This window comes from Megalops cyprinoides, chromosome 5 (assembly GCF_013368585.1).
Source record: "Megalops cyprinoides isolate fMegCyp1 chromosome 5, fMegCyp1.pri, whole genome shotgun sequence".
Taxonomy (NCBI): domain Eukaryota; kingdom Metazoa; phylum Chordata; class Actinopteri; order Elopiformes; family Megalopidae; genus Megalops; species Megalops cyprinoides.
The window spans coordinates 4,967,006-4,988,523 of NC_050587.1; positions in this window are offsets into that span (position 1 = coordinate 4,967,006).

A 21,518-nucleotide genomic window follows, 5' to 3' on the forward strand; every position below is an offset into this window, starting at 1 on the left:
GTCTGCAAAATAATACCCCAGAACAGTTAATCTCTTTCACATGTAGCTTTTAAACATTGCCTCATACAGAAACAGAATGCACAAGAACATCAAACATTAAAATGAATATACTAGGATATTTGTTTTTAATTCTGAAGAAATATGTCACATCTTCACTGATTTGCAATTTAATACACCCTTGTTTGTGCTCATTGACCTCTCAGATTTATATCTTCAACCAGCGGGGTTTCTGGACTGAAGTAACCTCATATAAATAGACCCAGACAGAGTATAGCCTTACTAATAAATGTGACATCTTCATTCATCACACCAAAACATGTGATGTAATATCTGTTCAGCAAAATTCCCGCAAACAAAACATTCCAGTCCAATGCATGTCCGCTATGAATATCTAGAGGTTTTTTGTAAGTTCTCAGAAATCTTTGGTTTTACTGGTTTGATTCATCATATTGGCTTTAGTTGAACACCTGGACATGCTGTGGACAAGCTGACAAAATGAATTGAAATTGACATGCTAAGGTTTCTCTTATTGCAAATTCAATAATGTTTTTTTTTTCCTGGCTCAGCAAAAGAAGATAACAAAGTTAGAGAGGATAGTGTTTTGATTGCTTTATTCATGGTGGCGTAATATCTGTGCGCCGTGTATAAAGAAGAATGCATATTCTCTATTGTGCGACGACCTGTCTCCGAAGTTCGGCCAAGGGAAACCATAGGGACGTGCAGCTACAAGGGTTGCCTCAATATCCTGTGACCTGCATTACTGGAATAGCTTGCCTGAAAAAGGCAAACCAAACATAACAAGGACGCACATAATGACCAGGGAAAGAAATAAAAAACAGGCCAGAAATACTGTTTGATGGTTCTCATAAATCTTACATTTTGGCAATAATATTTACTACCCGAAGGGTGTTTTTCTGTCTGGGAGTTGCTTAACACTCGTTCTGTCAATTTCCCAATTGCAAAACAGCACTACAGCGAGACACTTATCAAGCAAGATAAATTCAAGGAATAATTTGAACATACATTTGTATTACTAATTTGTGTTAGTCATGGACATACTAACAAAAATTACTGGAGAAAATTTATTTGATCGTAATTTGTACAAAAAACAAAAACATTCTGGAGGTGCTGCATTTTGTAAAACAGATGAATGATGAAATTGAGATTAGCATTCAAAGAACCCCTCAACATAAATGTAATGAACTAATTAACTAATCTAATTAACTAAGGGTTTGGCTCTATTGAAAACCATCAGCAGAAAGAATTTAAAGTGCTGGTCATCACTGAGCCAAATGCAATAATGATCTATCTTCATTATATGACATTAATGTTTTCATAAGGCTATTTCTAGCTTTTTTCAGTATTACTTACATGTCTATAGTAAATGAATATATTTCCATTCCACTCATGCCAGTGTCTGCAGTCAGCTAGCCATAGCTGCATTCCATGAATTCTCCTGTCAACATATGTGTGGATGAACAGCGGTGAAAGTTTTACTCTTTATACGTGTAGGTTAATCTTTATACCTGCAGATCATTAGAGACCTGAATTATGTGCTAGTTCATGCAACGTGCCGCTTTATTCCAGAGGACATTCACAGATTCGATTCACAGAAAAAAGTGAATCAGTCCGTCCTTTTTGATGTGGTCAGACTGGGTTGGTTTGAATGCCTTGCCAAATGTGTTAACAAGCAAATATTGTACACACAAGATCATGTGATGTGATATGATAAATGAATACACAAAGGTCTAGAGACTGATCCAAGCAAGGCCAAGTTATGAATCCAAAATGATCGTCTTGCATATGCATGAAAAAGAGCTGAGGTGCGCTGCATAGTGTGTTAGAAATAGAGATTTATACGGAAGGCGTCTGCGAAGGCATACATAAAAATTACACACATTTTTGCAACATCTCAGTACACACTATTAATCCTGAGCTGTAGTGCCAGCAGAATTCTCAGCATGCTGCGAGTAAAAGGTTAAACATTCAACACGAAATGCATACCTTCTTCTTGAAAGGTTAAGAGTTTGGTTTCTCAGGTCATTCTATGTAGGGCTCAGTGGCAGCTCATCAAAGTATTAGAGCAACTCTTATCCAGAATAGCAACTCTTGTGTGGTTATTTTTTGCAGTCTGGAGTACACGGGCCTATTTTCTTCTGTGTTCCCATCCTGGGCTTCATTTCCTGATCTCATTTGTTAAGACATGGACACAGAGGAGGGTCTTCTGTCTGAATACTGTAGTTTCAACCAGATTCAAACCCCATCTGTCCTTAATACTGATGTACTACTAAGTGCAAGTGTTATCTATGTATTTTTCTACAGCTGTTACTATTTTGTGAACAGTTTGCTGGGTTCAGTGATTACCAACATTATTTCACAAAACTAAACAAGAATGGTTTATATTGGGGAAAAATACATTTTTGAAAATTTTCATTCATTTCTGAATTTAAGTTAAAGTTAACTTTAAATATAAATTTTATTTAAATTAAAGATAAGCCCAAATGTTGACTGAATCCAAGGGATTTATTTTAGCTTTGTGTAAAGAATTGATTTTTTTCCCTGCCTTTTTATTTAATACTTTAATTCTTAGTTTTAGTGACCACCACAGCTGTATATGAAACTGAAAAATACAGCAATGGCTTAGCTAATTTTGCTGCTCAAATTTAAGAACAAAGCACATTGCTATTAGATAGAACAGAGACTTGGAGCTTGGGTTCAGTAATCTACAGATAAACTCGAAAGGGCCTGCTTTTTTTCCTGAAACTGGAGAACAGGTATTCAGACAACACCCCTCTCTCTTACACGCACAATGGCCCCAGTCACGCACACTGCAGCAAGACATATATTTATTATCAGACATTAAACCCACCGTAAATGTGCAAGGAATATCCTTCCAATGAACCTTGATGAATGCAGAGGAGCCCAAATAGGCGGAATAGAGCGGCTTTGTACGGGTGGAAATGTAATCTCTGACTCAAGTGCGACAAGCTGCCTCGGATCCCTTGCGAATTCTCCTGCAAGTTCAGCAGTTCCTTACAGGTGTGATGCAACTGTGCCAGGAGAACACTGCTGTGAACCGGAGACATGTGTTGGGGTTAGGGAGAGGCGTAAAGCTCATTAGAAAGTTTGTTCATCATTACTGTTCTTTCTTCTTTTTTCCATGTAGAGATTGAATCCCTGAGACTGTTCCATATGAATCTGGTCCTATGAGTTTTTAAAACACTGGGATTCATACTGATGCAGCAGGGAGCTGACTGATATGTAGTATAGTGGGAGTATAATAATGTATGCTGAAGCTCAGTCTCAGCACCTGTGAAACAGAGCAGTTTTACACTTTCACTTCACATTTTTGTGCCTTCTGATTAAATGCTAATGATCCCATAACAAAAAGATGGGTTATGAGAGAAGCAGAAGAGTGGGTGAATACTTCAAACTACATTTTACAGTACACTCTCTTTATAAGAATTGCTGATATAAAAATCAACCCCATATAGTGAGCAAAAAATACTTGTACAGAATCATCCCCATATCAATAGTTTAAATGCTCACCTTGTAGAGCTAACAAGTGGATCAGTCAGTGAGGTAGTGGTTTTGATTATAAGCTGAGCCCTATGGCCAGGGTTTGAAACCAGCTCTGTCTTCTGCAGACAACGGCAGTGAGCCCACAGTAACAAGAGATAAACTGACTTCACTGTGAGAGGACTGGGCTGGGAAGGTCAGCCAGGGTTTCCTCGTCACACAGCTCTTACCCACCCTGCCATTCACACGCATGCGAACCACTTGGATGACATCACTGCAACAGTCCCTATCCTCCATTGAGTGCTCACTTCACTGTGAAGTGCTGCAGTATAGGAAACATCTGTTGGCTGCTTGTGTACTGCATGTGTCTCACTTCAGCGCTTCTGCATGGATGCAGATGTTGTCAACCAACAGTACAACTGATGATTTCAAAACAGGGTTACATGAATGAAAAAAAGAAAACATAAACAGCATACACTGCTTTTCAGTCCAGCAATGCACTGAGGAGAGTAATTGCAAGCTCACTCAGAACATGCAAAATGGTACTTGATTTGCTGCAGTGATGCATAATAACCAAGATAAAAAGCTGTTAAAAGAAAGTAAAGCAATTTTGAGAAAATGTTCTGTTGTTTAGACCCTGGGCACAACTCCCCATTGCAGATAAAATGGAGACATCACTTTGTACCTCTGAAATCCACCACTTAAAACAGGGAGAGCATCACTGAGAACAAGACAGACAGAAAACAAACTCATACTGAAGGCAGCTTTTGTCTTGTGTTCCATGTCTTCTGAACACTTCAGTGTGATTTTCTAGTTCAAGAAACATAAGATCATGCATTGCTTTAATGTGCACAAACTGGAAAGGACAGCGTAAGACAGAAACTGGGCTGTAACTAAGCAACTAGTTTATCTGAACTGGGTACAGAAGCCAGGTACAGAGCTAGCTGCTGTTACTGTGGATATTTAAATGGGTTTGTTTTTTTTCAGTTGGACTGCTTGCACTATCTGTTAATCAACATCACTATGGTCAGTTGTCCTGTTTGATGTGACAGGGAATGACTTGCTGCACCTGGTGGTCTTGACCTTGTGCCTTGACCCCTGAGGAAAGAGTAAATATAGCAGGCTTACGAAGCCCCTTCGTCTCTGTGCCATCCTGTGTTTGTCTCCTTCATTTCACATTTTGTTTACTTTTAAATAACCGCTATCCAAATTCCCAGATTTGAGTACTATGCAAATATGATGAGCCTTCCAGACATAATAAAGACCAAATTTTACACAACATCTGCACAGTGCTAATTAAAACAAACAAACAAAAAAATCTTTCAGGAACCTGTGTTTTCATTGTGTATTACTGTTGTAATACGAGCCAGTGTGGGCACGGGTGTATTACATGGAGTGGTGCAACCCAAGAGACAGCCACACAGTTTTAAAGCAACAAAAATTTATTAAAGAGGAAAAAGGCTCTCAACCGAATTTAGGGACACTTAAAACTCAAAATACTGTATCAACACAAAATCAGGCAAAATCCAGGAGCAAATTGTCTATTAGACTCAAGAAAGTTCACCATTGGCAAAAATATGCTCTGTCCCCAAATTTTAGCCTTTCACCTGGTTAGGCATAAAGGGTAGGCAGAGGGTTTCACTTCCTCACAACAGAATGCAATGCCTGTACTTCCTTCCCTCTTCAAGTGCGGCCAGAGAGCTTTTTATGCTGGGGCTGATTGGTGATCAGTTCTCCAAGTGGCAATAGATGGCAGTGTTTTAGCCACAGCCCAACTCTGCCTGCCCGGCCACTACACTGTGTTCTCAGAAGTTATCTGTACAATGGCTAATTCTCCTTTCTACTGTCCAAACAGTAAATTATCTCTTCCTTAAACAGGAAATTCCACACTTTTCTCATCATCCCTCAAATCATCATTTTCTCAAATTCCACACTTTTTATCATGGTTAATGACTTCCTAAGATCCCTGATAAGTGATGGATTGATTCATGGCTGAGTGGATGATCATTTATCCATTCATAATTATTCAAAGCTTTATTTTAAATGTATTAATATACATATATCATATGCCTATACCTGTTTCAAAATGATTATCTTAAATTAAATTTACATAAACCCAAACGAGACATGAGTAAAATGCAGTAAAGATGTAGATAATGTCCTGGAGCACTGGTGTCCACTTTAGGTTCTCCTCATTGGGGTTTTAGAAAAGCTTTCAGTCTGAATGTAGCATTTCTGTATTTAGTCTAATCTGTACACCAGCTTTGTAAGTCATCTACTTATCTTTATGATGCAGCCATGGTGTGAGTTTATTTCACTTTGCAATACGAAATGTGTCAGAGACTGCTCTGGTTTTGAAGTTATTTTCTGATTTACACAGAGTTGTAATTAATATTCAAATTATTTGAATGGTAATGAGAATGCCTCAAAAACCCTTCACATGGGGTTACTATAGGTCTTTTGCAACAGATAGCTATGATTAAAAAACAGTCACTAGAAAAAAATGTTGGGCAAAAGAAGAGATTAAGACTTTAAATCACTGGATTTTTAACCATTCCAAGGTGCTGTGACACAAACACTCAGTGTTTCTTCCTCTACTGCTATGATGCAGCACACAGAATGTCAGCCTGGAACCATTAAAAAGACCAAGAGGATTTTTTATGGGAAGAAACATGGCCAAAACCATATCCATATCAATCTTGTGGTGTTAAGTTATGTCTGAATGTCCATAGGAGAAGCCCTCTACAGACCACCCACATCGCTGTGTTCCATCTTCTCGGATGGCCCTAATATTACATCTGAGAGTCCACTTTCCTGCCTGAAAATAGTTCCATTTTTCCCACTTGTATCTTTGTTTTTTATCGCACTCTCACATACTTTCAATAGACAGTTTAGCTGCCAAAAACAGGTCTTTTTCTGAGAATCTCTCGGAGGTTTCAAGACTATGCTCTGTGTTTCAGAAGCTTAACCACTTCATACTGTCTGTCATTTTGCTTTTTCTCTTTTCTGCCCCTCCAAGACTCTGAAAGAAGCTGACCGAAGCTGGCATTAGCCTGTAACTCCCCACCACAGCTACTGTGAACTAGAAATGTTTCCACCATAGGCCAAACACTGTTCAGGTACTGAATACGAGTATTATTGTGCCAAATCCTGGACTTGTGTCATTGTTTCTGAGGTCCCTGTGTCAGATTTCCAGATTTAAGTCCCAGTCAAGGGAGAATATTATTTTTTCCATTTTCTTGTTGGTGTTTTTTGATCTTGGATGATGGTGTAGCATCTTCTCTGGGCCTGGCTTTGGTCTTGGAAGGTGCAAGACTAACTATAGTGAACCTTTTCTACCAAGTGGTGCAATTTAGCAGAGCTGGAATGACAAATAGGATAGGACAGTGCTGTCACCATCGATTCTCCGGTTTAGCCGTTTACTGGCCATTCTGGTGTGAGTGGTCCTGATGTAATGTTCAGCCTATGTCCAGCTCCCCGTGGACCAGTTTTCCTGCCAGATCAGATGGAGTGTGTCTGGAAGAAGAGACTCCTGCCATGCATTTGGCACTTGTATTGTGCTACTTGTTTTGGTGCTCCTGCTAGTTTTAGGAAAGCTGTGATTTTGCTTTACAGCCCATCTGAGAAGCATCGTGTAGCTCTGATACACCAACACCACCTCATGGCCCTACATTTAATGCACAGACACTATTGTTTGTGTTGTAAAAGCTTGCATTCAATGTTTACACCAACAGATTTCAACCACCTTTGCTATTTAGACACAGTTCAGAATTCTGGATTCCACCATGAGATGACAATCTGCATACTTCTGCAGACAACGTTCTTGTATTCAGTCTTTAAGATGAATCACTGTAGCTGAAAATTGAAAGAACTACCAGCCACCTTTGATTAGTTTAAGTTATGTGGAAGCACATAACTTAAAGCACAAGCACATTTCCTTTAATGTAAGATTTGGCCTGTTATCCACAATCTATGCATTCATCTTGTGGCTTCCTTGTTTGTCTCACTAATGCTGAGGCCCACAGTATGCTGCCTGTATTTGTATTTTGTTGTTTTTTTTCAGTGTGAGTAATGAGGTTGGCCTAAAATGGCAGTTCTTCATCTTCACTAGACTATTCAGTATCAGAGATGCCCCTGCTGGCTGTGTGCTTGCAATTCATTTGATTTTTGCTTTTCCCTTTTTCAAAGCAAGATGTACACATTGCAGACTGAGAAATCCTGCTGAAATGACTGTGTAAGTCTTCAAGGGCATTTACTGATGACCTGCTGCTGAAGAGAAATAACCTAAAATCTTAACTTAACTTAAAAACTGTTCAGTTGCCCCTGAGGGATATATCAGACAAGGGTAATATGAAACTGCCACCACTGCATTTAAATGCACTTTGCAGCAACGTTTTAAAATAGATTCTTATATATTTGTACCTATTAGTGAGGCTGTGAGCTGAGGGTTTCACACAATATTAAATCTTTTTGTTTTAGTGTAAATACAGAAGTTGTTTTTATAGCTTATGAGCCATTACAAATACTGTACCAACAATTAATTTAATGCAGAGTCACAGAATGCTTCTCAAAAACACTTGGTAGTATGAAGAAGTGTCTTAACCACTTCTGCTCAAGCTTTTCAATGGGAAAATGAACTTTACCCAGATACAGGCTTCCAACACGCAGCTGAACCCAGGCTTTCAAGCTAAAAGCAGCCGTGTCTTTTTCCTCTTGTAAATGCTGTAAAATGTTGAGAGGTATTATATTTTGCACAATACAAGTTGATGTTTTACCAACACATTATTCAAAGTAGACCAAATTCCTTCAAGTACTTCAACTCAGATATTGCAAAGCATTAAACCAAAAATAATAATTCAGAGATAAATTGGAAAATGAATGGGTGATAATGAAAACACTGCATTATTGTCCTTTAGCAGATGCTGCTGTTATCCAGAGAGACTTACATAGCTTACAGTTTTATCCATTTATACAGCTGGGTGTTTAGTGAGGCAATTCTGGGTTGAGTACCTTGTTCAATGGTACAGTAGCAGTGCCCCAGCAGGGAATCAAACCAGCAATCTCGGTTACAAACCCTTCTCCTTACCAGTATGCTACACTGCCCACTCAATGATGGATAACAATGGATAACAATGGTGACAATGGTGATGGCAATTCATGGAATTAAATTCTGAAAACTTTAACTAAGCTAACACTTTCACATATATGAAAATAGACATTTTTCAAATAATAGACAAAGATCCTGTCCCCTTGGTGTTAAAACCGTTGTCTGAAATAATCCTGTTCCAAGTGACATGGCCTGTGTGTCACATGATAATAAAGAGGCCAAACCTCTGAGCTCTGCTCACTCTGACAAACACTCCTCTAATACCCATTGACAGTATCTGAGGACGGTGTCCTTGTCTTTTTGAAATCAGCGCTTAGCGGTCGGGCCTCTCCACAATGCCCTGACATGTCAGGATTCTGCTTTTCAAATACGCCTTGTGAGATCTGAGGCAGGAACAGCAAAGGTTGAGCAGATTACTCTTCTTAGCTGGTGTTCCCCTAGCTGTTCCATTGTCCATTGACTTAAAATGTTGGATTTAACTTTGGCACCTCTGACCACGGAGAACAATGGCTTACGATGCCTATGAGGCCATGAATTTTCTCCTTGTGTCAGTATATAAGCTACTGGCAGTTTGTGCCCAGAAGCCACGCAGAGACAGGTGTGCTGTGCATTTGCTGTGGCTCAGGTCTTCTGCACAAATTTTTTTTTGCATTTTTAAGAACTATCTATGCTGGCATCTGACTATATTAATTTTCAAAAGTGTCATTTTAGAAGATAAGTTAGATCAGTGCTCATTTCATAGGCAGAGGCTATAGCATGCTAAGCATGCTGGCCACCCTTATTAATAGTATATAATAGTCAGTCAGTAGTGAAAGCTCATGTTGTAATTCATCTCCAGAGTAAGCAGCTTTCTTTTTCAGATTCGATATATACTAGAGCTGACCAGTTACCACGCTAATCTAATTTTACTTTCACTCAGAAGGTATTGACTAATTATCATTTTAATTGAAGAAACAAATAATTACAGTTAATTAACTGCTTATCTGGCCAGGTCGGGGTTATTTTTTAATTCTTAAGATATATCCAGGTGGTCCATGTAAGTCTATGGCCTCAGACTGTAAATCAAGCACACATCAACCATATCCGTGAGCCAGACAACAACAATGACAAAATAAATGTCCCGCTCCAGCAAACAGTCTGCTTTCATTCTTCAGCAAATTTAACCTGTTTTTTTATCCTCCCTGCATCATCATTACTCAGTCACAAGAACCTGTTCATCTGCAGTGCCAGGACTGGATGGGGCTCTGTGTGCTTCTTTCAGTGGTGAGGCATTGATGATGAACAGAGTGAGCTCTGAAACACACTTGAGCATAGTCAGCCAATGCTCCTTCAGAGTGAAAATGTCTCTATCCACACCTACATTCAAAATACTCCCCTGTCTGAGATAACATACAGTTCACAGACCATTGCATAATTTCAATGGCACATTTTGTGAACACAAGAAATGGGTAAGCTTTTTAAATATTGATATATAAGTATCCCTCGCTGATCTGTATCTTTGTACATCATGGTGCTATGACCAGATGTGGCCACTAGGGGGAAGCACATACTCAGTATTGTGTGTTCTGGGCGCCCTCATGCACAGTGGAGCAGATGTGCTGGCTCAATCCATGGGGGGGTGGGGGGGGGGGGGGCGCGGAACCTGTGCAGCCAGGGAGGCGTGAGGAACGGGGCCGGTGCTGTCCTGGTAAGCCATCTGGGGACGTCACTGGGCTGCGGCGAGGACCGACAAACACAGCTGTCAGGTGTTTCTCTGCCCGCAACACAAATCTGGAGACGAGGAGCTGATCAAAGACGACAGCCGTCTGTTCCCTTGGTCCTGACATGACAGCTGCCAGTAGTGAAAAGGCGGGCAAAAACTCCTGATTGTGAGTATACGACGGTCCACCTTTAGGGCTGTTTCACGCACTTTACATTTACATTTACATTCATTTATTTAGCAGACGCTTTTATCCAAAGCGACTTACAAAAGTGCATACAGTAAGTACAGCGCCAGTACGGGGACAGGATGTGTACAGTTCCACAATGAGACAGTTCTCAGCTGAGAGTAAGGTCTGTTTGAGGACGCAGTACTATCAGATTTGTACAATTACAGCCTATAGGGCAACTAATACGATACACTTTCAAACGGCAAACTTCAACAACTTCAAACGGCACAATGAGCGTCAGGGTAAAGGCGGCAACAAGAGAAATTTAAAAGCACAATTTAAAAAGCACAGCAATTTACGACAGCACTGATGGGCGGGGGGGGGGGGGGGGGGGGGCAGCAATTGTGTGCTGGGTCAGTCCAGGTAGAGTCTGAAGAGGTGCGTCTTCAGGCCCCGTCTGAAGGACTGGGGTGAAGAAGCTGTCCGTAGCGAGACCGGGAGTTTGTTCCACCACTGGGGAGCGATGTAGGTGAAACGCCGATGTCTGGCAAAACGAGCACCTCCTGCCTTGCAGGGAGCAAGGCGTCCAGTTGCTGCTGAGCGCAGGGGTCGGGCTGGTGTGTAGGGCTGGATGAGTTCTTGGAGGTAGGCAGGGGCTGTCCTGTTGACTGCAGAGAAGGCGAGGGTCAGGGTCTTGAATCTGATCCTGGCAGCGACAGGAAGCCAGTGGAGGGATTTCAGCAGGGGAGTAACATGGGAGAATTTGGGGAGGTTGAAGATCAGTCGGGCAGCTGCATTCTGGATGAGCTGGAGAGGCTGGGTGGTGCATGCTGGGAGGCCTGCAAGGAGAGCGTTGCAGTAGTCCAGTCGAGGGAGAACTGTGGCCTGGATAAGAACTTTGACTCCTTGTGTCACACACAGTCTTGAGTTGGGCAAAACAGAAACAAAAATTGTCAATGAAGAAATTATAATGTAAATAGAAGTTGGAAATCAGCATCTGTGGAAGAAGCAGGCAGATCAAAGCTTAAAGAAGCAATAACCTAAAGATCGGGACAGCAGTGTGTTGGAGTGGTGAGGAGCAGGGCTCGTAACCAAAAGGTTGCAAGTTTGATTCTATGCTGGGGCACTGCTGCTGAACCCTTGAGCAAGGTAGTTAAGCCAGAATCACCTCAGTGAATATACAGCTGTATAAATGCATAAGCCAGAAGAACTGTAAATTGTTCTGGATAAGATTTTCTGCTAAGCAACTAAATGTAAATGTAAATCTCTTAGGGATAAAGCTGATGAATCTGGACATTCTCTGATGAGCTCTCAAAAATGCTTTCATCAATGTACAAAGGTATTCTTCCTTACTAATCCCAATGAAAAGGACTTTTCCTCTTAGTATTTTTGAACTGGATGTAGCCAGGCTTTCTTGATACTCCTTCTGAGATGGAGTTTCACATGCCTTTTCTGAGTCTGCATGATGCCAAAAATGAGTTTAATTTCATTTGATTCATGCCATCTGATAATATATTCTCCATTTTGTTTCAAGCATATGTTTAACAGAAATAATATCTGGTGCAGTCATTTCCTTTTCTATGGCAGGCTCAGTGTATCACCCTGTACTTTGGGAAGTCTCAAATGGAAAACTGCTGTGGATTGTGGGAAAAGTTTCTCGCTATGTATATCTTTAAATTTGGCACAATTGTCAGTTGCATAGGGATGAAGGGGGCCACTCGTTTTGACAGATATCAAGAGGTTCACACCAGCTATCTAATATTAATCAGGACCTACACAGTCCAGGTGGAAACTGCCTTCAACAGCTGGACTTTCCTCTGTTGAAATGCCAGCAGTCTTCCACAGAGATTTGATCACATGTGCAGAACTCCATACAGCAGCAGGTTGTTTTATGCATACATATTAAACAGCCATTAGGATTTATTTGGTCACTTTGTGAATTAAGCATAGCTACATAAATTCGGACATAAAGGGGACACCTCTCACCCCTGCTATGCTGTATATGTCACGTGACACTGTTGACAGGGCTGAATGTGACATTAATTCTGATGTAACACATGTTAAGATGTAATAAAGCTTGTCATGAATCATACACAATGCATTAATGCTTAATGTAGCTGTCATGGCACGCTTATGTAGGCTTCTCTGTGCTTTTTATAGGTGCAAAATGTGGTTACAATGTGACCAAAGATTTTGGTCACAAATTTGATGGATGAAGCTCTGTTCATGCCAGATTTCCTTCATGAATATGCATGAGGTTGTAAAAGGGCCAATTTCCAGAAGGAAACATTATGGTGCATGCAAAGACGTGTTTAAGAACTGTTACCACAAATACTGCTTTAGGTCTGTATCTGGGAGCTGCAACCAGTGAATCTGTATCAGCAGAGATAAAACATTGATTCTGCATGCATTGAACATTGTGTCCATGCCAGCATTGACCAGGAAATGTCAGCGGGTGAACGTCTTTACTTTTCAACGAATTAGCACTCTATGTCCAACTCCCCAGGCAAAGCAGGAAGGAGCACAGAGTGTGTGGTCTCTTTAATTATAAAGTCTCTCATAGATATGTTATTTCAATTAAAAGTATTTTTCCTTAAGTTCAATTAATTTCACTGCTGCTAAGATTAAGCAGTGTCCTGATGACCACATAGCATAACTGTACATTAATACTGCTTCTACTTCTTCTATTACTACTACCTCTATGTGACTACTTCCACTGCTATTACTTGCCCTACTTGGTACAACATTAGAGGGGGTTCACATTCATGCTCAGGATTGGTACAGAGGTACGCACGCAGCAATCTCTGGGCTAAAAGTGATTGTGTGGTAAGTTCTACGGATCGTATGTATTTAGTAGGCTAAATATGCTTGCAAGTTTGTACATTGTAATAGCTGTGGACAGGTCCTAACCTTGACATGCTCTCATCCCTGCATGCCTTTTTCTGCAGTACAATTCTGGATGGTTGGGAGGAGAGAGAGATTGCATGCTGTGCTCTGAGAGCAATGGCGACTTGGCAACCAATGTTACCAAGGTGATTAGTCTCACTTGGCAGGTGAAAAATTCAGGGGAAAAAAAATCATAGCATGCCTGGCATTCACAGTGCAACAGAGCAAGGCCAATTTTCCAGCCTTTAGAACTTGGTTTTGAAATGTTCTTTGAGTGCGATCTTATGCAAAGCCAACCAATAGAGCATCATGCTCTGTACATCAGCGTGCGACTGCGTCTGTCCCACAGTCATACCCGTGCGGTGTGTCTGGTGCTGCATGGGTCGTGAAACCGGCCCTGATTAGCAGTCTAATTAGCGCACGTGACAAGGGTCCCTCTCATCTGGCACCCAGCGCATTCCCAGGGTGGACAGCGGTGTCACTGGGCCTCTCTCATTAAACACAGATGCAGAGTGTTCAGGTGGCAGCCCCCTCCTTCCTCCCCTGGACCGGGACACAAATGATCCTCCCGCTCCAGAAGAGCCACCCTAACCCACGCCGCTCTCTCTGCAGCGGCAGCTTTCACCTCCAGCAGTGTGGTTGGGACTGCGGCCTTGCGGTTGCCTCACAAGTCCTGTAATTTTCCCCCACGGTGTTGTGTGTGCCAGAATTATTCAAATGGCAAGGCAGTGGGAAAAGACAGAAGCAACATATATGATTTAGGAAGATGGTCCAGAGGGTTTTGCATTCTGTAATACATGCATGTGTCATGTGTCACGCGTCGTGATAATGGTGATACACCCCATGTGTGTTTCACTGTCACATTGGTACGTAATTACGCGTCTGTTTTTCAAAGTAAAGCTGACTACACAGTACAATAAGATGGTTAGTGCTGACGTATTTTGTGTAAATAACTGGTGTCAGCAGGACGGAGTACAGCAGATAGACAAATCAATTGCACACTGTTGCGGAGGAAGCAGAGGCACTGACAGAGCTGTAACAGATGGGAGGCGATGAGGAGACGCACAACCTCGAGATCGGGTAATTGCACTGATAATCAGAGATGAGACGAATTTTGGCATCATAGCTGTGCTTAAATAAATGGAGTTTAAAACAATGTTTTGGAAGAGGAGTTCTTGGACAGTCATTAAAACAGTCCCCCTGAAAATAAATATCTTTTCTGACTAATGTAAAAAAATGCAGCTCGTTTCAACCAGTGCTCTAGTTGTCCTTAGCATTCCACATCCGCCCTGGCTTGTCCCCTTTCTTCCTGTTCTATCAGTTTGTTGTGTCCAGTGATGTCCAGGGGGACTTCAACAACCATGGTCCTTGGCTTCCAAGGCAAAGATTGTCCAATGTTCACCTTCACGATGACACTATGGATGCAGTCCAGTTTTCTGGAGGGTTTAAAAACACCTGCACTTCTTTATTAATTAATCAACAACTTATTCATCTTGGCATGATTTTAAAAGAAGTACTGCACAAAAAATTAGATGGGTCTAAAATCAAATGAATTTACCTTGATGGATTATTCATTTTGTATTACTACTGATATCTGAATTATGCAACATGTAAAAGGGTAACAAATATAGCTAGCTAATTATTTAACGCAGGCTTCAAAGTGAATTAGAACGCTCCAATTACTTTACTACTGTCAGTCAAGTCCACTTGAGACTCTCCTAATGTCTGTACTACCCCTTTGTTAAGGAAATTAAGAGTATGGGAGGGGTGTGTGTGTGTGTGTAGTGTGTAGTAGTGTCACAGCTGATGTCCTTCTCTGTCACTCATCTCTCCCTTTATACAGCCAATGACAACACAGACACAGGTACATAAAATGCACATATGCTTTCAAGTACTTTTTTTAAGATCGCCCAGAAAACATTAGCATTGGCGGCCCCTGTTCAGTATTTCATTTACCAAAATCTTCCCCCACATAAAACAAACACATTATTCAAACACATTCCCAGGTAAAATTAGAAAGCTAATTAATCCCTCTGTCTCCCATGCATTTCAAAAGGTGTTTCTGGTTGCTGTGCTTTATAATTAAAGCCCCCTGCCTGGGGTCCTCCATGGTTTAAGCGAGTTCCTTTTGATATTGTTCAATAAATAAAATAAATTCATGTTACAGTAGCTTATTTATTAATCTATTCTTCTCTACAAATCTACATATTCTATGCACTTCAGGCAAGTCAGCATAAGCTTTTTATTTAATTCTATTTGTACCCCTCTTTTCACTTTGAAATTTCTGCATTGACTTCACCAAACAATCCATGCAACTGCATGTCCACCTTTAAAACCCACACATTGAAGATCCATGTTTGACAGTCCTACACTGATGTTACGCATTTTTACAACACTATCGTATCAATTATGCACAACATCACCTATATAAAACTATAGTAAAGCAATAACTGATACGTTTTGAATCCGGCTGCATATTTTACAATATATTTCGAATTTTATAATGATAATATCATCCTTGTAAGGGTATCCATGGTCTGTCTGCATGACTTGAATAGACAAACGTCAGTGAAAAAAAAATTAACTCCATCTCAAGCTCTTAGAGTGGCTTAGAGGCCCGGCGCATACTGATGTCAGATTTTCCTCTCGTCATTAGTTTCTCATTCTAGGGAAAGGGAGTGCGTAGCACTGTTGGGTTTGCAGACAGTAAACACCTGGTGAGTCAGAGGATTGGCTTCGTGTCAAAGTGACAGCGCCGTTTCCTTTAAGCAGAAGCCCTGAGGCTACGTGTCTAACGGCCCGGTCCTCGCCATTGAGCTTTGTTCAGTAAAGCATTGGTTTCAGTCTTACGCAGAGTTACAATGTCACATATGCTAGTGTGTCCTTTTAAGATATGCAGATGAACTCATGAGATGAGAGCCAAGCAGGTGTACAGAGACGCGCAGATACATAAAAACAAACTGAATGATGGGAAAACATTTGGAGTTTGGACAGACTGATCTTCCTATCAAATCCACAGCGGCTTTAGCTGGCAGTTTGGAAAAGGCTGCAGTGAACAGATGTATCTGCACATGATGAAACAGACTGTCTAGACTGGAGAGTCCAATGGTGAGAAGTATAATTATGAGTGCGAGAGGATTTGCAGTGATGTAACGTGGCAGGTGCAATTAGGACTAGGAACAGAAATAGATACAGAAGAAGAAAAAAGAAAATTAGGAACAAAGTTTGGCTGTTTACAGGTGCACTTGTATGAAGGCACATGTAAATAATTGTGTCTATTCAGCTGAGACAACATAAACCAAAAGTCATACAATAGCTTCATTGTGGTCATTTCTGTGAGGACCGATACCTCCAAAAGGGTTGTATAGTAACAGAATATGTATCGCCAACTTAGCCATCCCGCTTTCACCTGACCATGATGATGCAACTTCCTCTACTGTTGTCCTCCGTCGTCTCAGGCAGCTGTGGAGTTTGTGCCCCTTGAGTTCTATGTCATAGAGTGTGCTGGCACAGTTGCAGTCATGTGCTGTTATACTGCTATACAGACTCTGATAGGCTGGGAGCTGCATTTATGCCAATTAACCCAACATCCTGTTGGTCACATCCCTCCAATAATAAACTGTAGACTGAAAGTTTTTTTTTTTTTTTTTTTACGAGTTGCATCTTCTGATACACAGAATGACCTCGGTATGGAACTAGATGGTAAAGGGTCCTAGAGGTGGTTATGAGCACAGAAAATGCAAGACATATAAAGGCAATTCTTTCAAATCCACGGACGTCCCTGTCTCTTTACCAATGTTGAACAGACCTCAATTTGACCCGCGCTGGCTGGAAATGGCCACTTAATCCCAGGGCGGATCACTCCTGATCCCCTTCCATTCCCTCCATGCAGACACATCTTCCCTAGTTATGCCATATTGATTGTTGTAGCATTTTAAAGGACTGACTCTACTCCCCTGTCTCGCTTGCTCAATATTTTGTTCCCAGCCCGGGTTCACATTTAATTAACCTGCTCAACCAGGCATGAATCAATATGTAGATCGGGAAAACTGTTGTTGTTTGACAGCAGAGTTAAAATACATAAACAGTTTGGCTATACTCATGTAGATAAAGCTCAGTTTGGACTGTGCAAAGGCCAGTCTGCAGCAGAAGACTGTCAACACTGACATGTTGACCTCAATTTCCCCTGTCGAGGCACCAGAACTGACAGCTTTTTGCTCATGGTGGATTCGTTTGATTGCAAATGGGGAAGAAGGTTAACCCCAGCTCGTGTGGGCTCGGGATGATTGGATGTTTGTGGAGAGTCTGTGTGAAATACTCAGACACTAACTCGGGTGTCCCCAGAGTGCACCACTGAAGCAAGGAGCATGCCTTTCTCCCATACACTCCCCCATGGGTACAAACCTCACATACCTCACTAATGACAACCAGCTCGTTACTGCTAAATGGGAATGACCACAACCGGGAAGAATGCACTGTGCTGACGCACTCAGTGACAACGTTTATATGTTCAGAGGGCAAAAAAGGGTCTGCACTGAAATGTCAGCGGACGCTGACGTGACCATTGAAGGTGACTGTAATGTACAGACGGGAGGCTTGAGGAGCTGAAGCTGAGGCTGAAGCTTAGCCCAGGCGACCCTGTCTGATACGCATGGCTGCAGCCAGAGCAAATCTGCTGAGTGCCTTGCGTACGAGCACACACACAGTGGACTGTTCATCGCAGGTACACACCTGCTCAGCCTTAATCCTTCCAGCCTGAGCGAGCGTCACCGACTCAGTTTCTGTAAATGGTGAAAGCCCCTTGGCATGATCATACGTAAACCCCAGGGATTCATTTCACCCGGGCCACGGATACATGCTTTTAGTGCTGACACGAAATTGTCACCTTAGCCTTTTCTTGGTGCCTTGTGCTGTAATCCTTTGGTCGTCCATTTGTGAATGGTGGCATTGGTAAAATCAACTGAAAGTTTTAATTTGATGGTGGTGTTTTGTACATTTGTGGAGCTGTATGTAACATCATATTTTTTTCGGTTTCATGTGTATTACTGTATGTATACATACTCTGTTGTGATCAACATTTTATTTGTCTTCTGCGCACATCCAAAAACAAAAGACAAGGAGACTGATCAAATCACATTATCAGCACCACAGATTGAACTCACATAGAAAGCTCATGGCTTCTAAGGCTACCAAGGTGCCAAGACAAGGGTAGATTTAAGCTCTATTACAAATAAGAATACAAATACATATAAAGTTCTTTCAGACGTGCATGCACAATGAGTGGTTATATATTCATTTATATATTAGTTATATATTCATTCAATGACAGTACATGTTGATCTTCTTTGCAAAATTATTTGTTACACATTAGCATGTATAATACATGCTTTTGGTAAACAGTACAAGTCACATATTAGAAAACCATGTTGTAAACTTTCCTGATATCTGACACACTGTACAAGGCTGCTTTTCATTTTAGGGCCTTGTCTCGTGTGGTTGAGGTGTAGCTCTCTCTCCTTGTGGTTAAACTGTACTCAAAAACCTCCCCGCTGCTGTGATGGAGGACTTTGGTTTCTTGGATAACAGCTATCCTATTTTCTCTAATTGTGTAATTAGGTATTTTAGATACAACTCAATGGCTCCTTCACTTCCATGCAGCTGCGTGCGGGGAGCGAACCGCTTAGTGTTTCTCGCCTTTAAACAATTTTAATTTATTCCGTTTTCCCCACTTTTCTGAATCTATTGCTTGAGAGAAAATTGACTTTAGAGCAAGGTTTTTTTTTCCTTCGCTCAGAAGTGCGCGCTGAGGAAAAGGAGCTTATTCTTGATCCAGGATGACTACGTTCAGACATATTGCCAGGAAATCGCTCTCTAAACCCTCTCTCTCAGGATTGCCAACAGATAGTCTACCTTACAGGCTCCCTGTAACCCAGAAGCCGCTCTCAGAATAATTGGTGTGATGAGGACTCCAGGACCATCACTGCAACTTTAATTGCCTAACGCTGGCCCCCCTCACATTTCCTTGGATGCCTGTTGTACAACATCTGTTGTAAATGTTAATTAGAAGGTGACAGATGACACCCATGTTAAAAGAAAAAAAAAATCAACCCTTTCTGAATGCATTGATATGTTGTATTTCATGTAGAATAATTAATTTTAGTGTTAATTGGGGTGTCTTTTCCATGCCATAATTTGCAAGGATGACAACAATAAGACTGAGTTTGTGATTATCGAATCATAAACTGCTTGAATGTTGCTTTGAATTTCATCTTGATTGATCTGTAAGGCCTCTGAATAATAAATGTGTATGTTAAAATTACAGTCTAGAGTTGAGCACTGCTGAGCTTTCAAAGTAGAGGTGATCGTTCCAGAGACTCTTAATTTTAAAGAGCCCCAACTTGCACATTAACCAAGGATTTGAATGAGCCATTCTCCTTTACCCTGGCTAGTTTTGAAACACCTTTTGGAGCATTGTTGTGGTGTACTGTGCACAAATAATCTGCTTCTAAGTGCCCATTGTGGTATCTGGTGAAGTTCTGGCATCATGGCAAAGAAATTATATTTTTAATCTTCATTTTGCATCTTCCAACTCCCATGATGGTGACAAGCACGGAACATAGAATATTGTAAAGCTTGTGTGATCTTTACATGGCGTTTTATTAGTGAAAGCACACAAGAATAACAGCATACTAAAAAAAGTCACTCATAGATTTAAAGGAAGAATAAAAAAATACAAAATAGCCTTCCACTGCACTGAACACAGTCACAGCTCCTCTTTCATGTGCAGTTCTGAGAGACTGCAGTATGGACGTCTGAAGGAGCTTTGCTTCGCATCTGTCGTCTGAAGGCTTACCGTGCCTCTTGATAGAATTTTATATACAACAGGTGGAACAAGACATAACTGGGTTTCTTGGTTGTGCTTCATGGCAAGACAGAGTGTTAAACAAATGTATTGCTTTATCATTTTGAGGCCAGTTTTGCAAGGATCCATTTTATATAATTCAACCACTTTTTGGATCCTTTATTTAAGAAAAAGTAATTGCGCGTGTGCAAATGTACATGTATTAAAAATATCTATAAAATTACTCTGCACATAATCTGCATGTAAAATATTTATTATGACCTTCATATTTCAATATACAGAAGCTATATATATTCAATATACAGAATCTGATATTAGAATACACAGTGACATAGAATAAATGTGCATACAGAGTATATTATGCATACAAATTCATTCATTAAAATACTATTATTGCTCATTCAAGATTTTATATTTTAAGATAAATGGACATTATATTACTTTTCCATAAAGTTTAATACACATCATGTCACAGCAGGTTTCTGAAAGGGGCATCCCATTGCTCTTCAAACCATATATACAAAAATTATTCTGATGGTCTGTGAAGCAACACAGGAGAGTGGTCTGTTAGTGTTCTGGTGAGTCATCTGTGCATAGTCACGACTGAACTGTTGGGTGATACCTATCAGTGACAAGTTGCGAGAGGTACACGTCACCTTTTCTAAGCCAGGCTCTACATTTGAAGAGTGGGGCTGGGGTGACCTCACCTGTAATGCTCAAGGTAGAGCTTGTGCTGGACTGCTTTTTCACACACAGATGAATAAGTGGTCCAGATTCTTCAACCCGGGCTTTATTACAAAGCAATGCTAGAATGGATCTCACAACCCAGCCAAGTATATTTATTTAATCAATGTTACACACAATAGTTCTTAAGAGTCCCTTTAGATGTACATTTGGGAATTCTCTAAAATGATTACAGACTTTGCTGGTGCAGATACAAACCTTCTATAAAATTAATGCATGGAGACTGAATAGCTAGAGACATTAATGTGTGACAATGCATTCTTGACAACTGTTATGTTTTGTGTGGGATTTTTAAAAATTTGCAGCTAATGTAAATGCAGACTAACCTGTATATTCTTTTGTGTAACATTTCAGGGGGTGTGGGGTGGTTTAACCCCATTCAAATGGTTCATTGCACCTTTCTTTACCTTCAAAGAATATAATGAAATGGGGACTGTGCAAATGTACAGGTAAAATCATCCAAATGGCAGCAGTGGGATTCAAACCCATGCCTCCAGAGAACCTGGAGCCTAAATCCAGAACCTTAGACCGC